At 43.1% G+C, this 4,052-nt stretch overlaps 1 non-coding gene across 1 annotated transcript; it reads left to right on the top strand.

Annotated features, from left to right (window-relative positions):
• Positions 1-3,985: 3,985 nt before the first annotated feature.
• TRNAE-UUC lies at positions 3,986-4,052 on the top strand. The gene has a single exon. It is a non-coding gene; the product is annotated as a tRNA-Glu (tRNA).

Below are 4,052 nucleotides of genomic sequence, written 5' to 3'. Positions count from 1 at the left end.
AGCAGTGTCACACAAAACACAGGCTATTAGTAGAAATTGGTGCCTACTTAAAAAACCTATCTGTATGAGACCGAAAGGTCAACAATAACTCATACGCAGGGATAAGAAGATTAGGGGGCAGAAAAATTAGAGTGCTTGAAAGGGAACAAACTGAGCACAAGTAAAAAATATTGTTGACACATTATGATAAATGCAACTTATGTCACTGAGCAATTTGTTTGGAAATTGTCAAATGGAAACCTGATTTGCTGTATATACTTTCACCGAAAACTCAATAAGATAATGTATTTTTAAAGTATATCTGAGCTGGAAATCATGATCATATAGGAAAAAAGTGTGTGTCAAAACAGGTAAAATATGGATATAGGGAAAGATGATAGTAAACCAAAGGGGGTGCTCATAAGGGGGTTATGATAACAGGGAGGATGTGATCCTACCATTTCTAGGGAAATGCCTTTCAGCAAGAGAATAAAACCCTTAGATATCTTTTAGAGCCAACACTGACTTATACTGGGAGAAACGTACAGATGATTTTCTACAGAAAAAGGAAATTGAATTGATGCTGATTTAGGAGCTCTGCCTAAATAAAATCTGAAGGAACCAGTTACAAAGAAGGTGAAAAATTGGGAGAAAGAGCTGATAGTATATGTAAATTAATACCTGAGATAAAGTTTTCAGACCCTAACTGATCAATGATACTCAAAGTGCTAAACCAAAAGAAACCCACTGTGACTGAGTCAGACACTATATAGAGTTTCCTCATCTTCCTCACTGAGTAGCTGGTGGTCAACTGCCTAACCCACAGTGCCACTCAAGGATCTATGTCTTAGTAATCTGAATTTTAAGGGTTAGAGAGGTTGGAGTACTTGATTTGTAGGGGAAAGGGTTTTGTTTTCTGATCATCCTAAACACCAGAGAGGAAGGAAGGGTAGACCCAGGATGAAAGGCTAGAAAACCATCAGAGGAAATGTGAACACAGGGGTGGAAAATGCCATGTGGAAAGTGTCTGGGAAAAAAAATGAAAATGAAACAGGTCATTATGTGATATGACTAGCAATTGCTGATATGCGAGTTCAGACCTAAGCCGAAGAAAAGTCAAACAAGTGCATGAAAGCCAAGATATGAACGAAAACATATCCCACCTGAATTTAGAGACCATCTCAAGAATAGATTTGATGCATTATATGCTGATGACCAAAGTCCAGAAGATTTATGGAATGGCACCAAGGACATCATCCAAGAAGAAAGCAAAGGCTCATTAATGAGACAAGAAAGAAGGAAGAGACCACATTGGGTGTCAGAGACTCTGAAACTTGCTCTCCAGTGTAATGTTGCCAAATGCAAGAAATTAGGAGCTGAAAGAACTGAACGGAAAATTTCAAGGGGCAACTTGAGAAGAAAAAGTCAGGTGTTATAATAAATGTGCAAAGACCTGGAGTAGTTAGGAAAACAAACGGGAAGAACGTGCTCGGCATTTCTCTACCTGAAAGAACTTAAGAGAGAAAAAAAAGCAAGCCTCCACTTGCAATACTGAAGGATTCGATGGAGAAAGTATTGAATGACAAGGAAGCATTAAAAGAAGATGGATGGAATACACAGACAGAGTCACTGTACCAAAAAGAAAGGGTCCTTGTCCAACCATTTCAAGAGATGGCATATGATTAAGAGCCAAGGGCACTGAAGGGAGAAGTCCAGGTGCACTGAAGGCATTAGCTAAGAACAAGGCTGTGGGAATTGATGGAATGAATACAAGCTGAAACCTTTTAACAAACTGACACGGCATACTGGTGGCACTCACACATCTACGCCAAGACATTTGTAAGACAGTTACCTGGCCAACTAATTGGAGGAATTCCATATTTGTGCCCATTCTAAAGAGAGGTGACCCAACGGAATGTGGAAATCGTTGAAGAATATCATCACTGTCGCATGCAAGTAAAACTGTGCTGAAGACAATGTCTAAAAGGCTGCAACCGTACATTGACAGGGAACTGGCAGACGCTCAAGCCTGATTCAGAAGAGGTGGTGGAACGAGGGATGTCATTGCTGACATTTAGATGGATTTTGGCTGTAAGCAGAGAATACCAGTAAGAAGTTTACCTGGGCTTTATTGATTACGCAGATCATGACAAGCTTGGATAACATTGCAAAGAATGGATATTTCGGAACACTTCATTGTACGCAGGAGGAACCTGTACATAGGCCAAGAGGCAATTATTAGAACAGAACAAGAGGATACTGAATAGTTTAAAATCAGGAAAGGTGCTCATCAGGGTTGTGTTCTTTCACCATACTTATTCCATCTGTATGCTGAGCTGCGCACATACTGGAGGAAGCTGGATTATATGAAGGAGAACCTGGCGTCAGGATTGGAGGAAGACACGTTAACAACCTGTGATGTGCATACGATACAACCTTGCTTGCTGAAAGTGAAGAGGACTTGAAATGAAGTACTTACTGTTAAAGATCAAGGACCACACAGCCTTCATTAGGGATTGTACCGCAATGTAAAGTAAACAAAAACCCTTACCACTGGACCAATAAATAGCATCATAATAAATGGAAAGACAGATTGAAGTTGTCAAAGACGCCGTTTGGCTTGGATCCTTTATCAACACTTACGGAAGCACCAGTCAAGAAATCAAACCAAGTATTGCGTGAGGCAGATCTGTTGTACAAGAACTCTTTAAAGTGTTCAAAAGCAAAGATGTCCGTTTGAAGAGTAAGATGTGCCTGACCAAAGCCACGGCATTTTCAACAGCCATATGTGTATATTGTTGTTGTTAAGTGCCGTCTCATTTTGGGCTCAAACTACCTTGGAGTCCAATGTGTATCCTACAGCAACAACCGGGATCTATCTGTATCTATGGACTTCTGTTGTGGTGCTGTAGGATAAGCACTGGACTGCTGAATACAACAAAGTCAGCGGTTCAAACAGAGCAGCTGTTCCTTGGAAACCCTATACAGTGTCGCTGTGAGTTGCACCAACACCCCTGCACTTAACAACAACAACAACCACCTCCCATGTATACATGGGAGCATGTTGTTGTTGTTTTTATGTGCCATGGAGTCGGTTCTGACTCATAACCACCCTGTACAGGGTTTTTGAGGCTGTAAATCTTTACGGGAGCAGAAAGCCTCATCTTTCTCCCGCACAACAAATGGTAGTTTCAAACTGCTGACCTAATAAACCACAGAGTTGGCGTTCGAGCCCACCAGCCACTCCTCGGGAGAAAGATGAAGATTTACAGCCTCGGAATCCCTATACAGAGTCGGTATATTTCGGAACCGACTGTACAGCACTTAACAACAACAACAACAACAAGAATATGCATAGATGGAGTCCTGGTGTGGCGCTGCAGTGTAGTATTAAGCACTGGACTGCTAACCGCAATGTCGGTTCAAACCCACCAGCTGCTCCTCGAAAATCCTACAAGGGGTCGCTATGGTCGCAATCGAACCGACGGCACTTAACGACAACATCCATATACTCGAACAGCAAACTTTCTGGTTCCCAGTCGACTGCTCCAATGCGGGGTGCAGCTGGTGGGGACGTTGTAAAAAGACATCCTCCCTGGGGATCGAATCCCGTTCAGGGCGGTACTTGAGTTCGAAGTCCAGTGCTTATCCTAGGGTGTCGCAACAGGACTCTTATTTCTATATCCATATCTGTGTATATGCATAAGGCAACACTAAATCCACTAAATGGGTTCTGACCCATGTCGTTATGATTGTTGGATGCCTTAGAGCCGTGGAGGTCTGACTCGTAGCGAGCCCTAAGCAGAACAGAACGAAGCACGCCTGGTCCTGCGCCTTCCTCACTACTGTTGTTACGGTGATCTCATGGTGGCTGCCACTCTGTCAATCCATCTCTTTGAAGGTAGGGTCTTCCTCTTTTTCGGTGACCGTCTACTTGACGAGGCGTGAGGGCCTGCCTGACAAAATGTCCAAAGAATGAGAGACAAAGTCGCAGCGCTTCCGCAGGTCCCTGGTGGTCTAGTGGCTAGGATTCGGCGCTTTCACCGCCGCGGCCCGGGTTCGATTCCCGGTCA

Source organism: Chrysochloris asiatica, unplaced genomic scaffold, assembly GCF_000296735.1.
Source record: "Chrysochloris asiatica unplaced genomic scaffold, ChrAsi1.0 scaffold00042, whole genome shotgun sequence".
Classification (NCBI taxonomy): domain Eukaryota; kingdom Metazoa; phylum Chordata; class Mammalia; order Afrosoricida; family Chrysochloridae; genus Chrysochloris; species Chrysochloris asiatica.
Note: the sequence above shows the minus strand (reverse complement) of the source record. Positions and strands in the feature narration are given on the sequence as shown.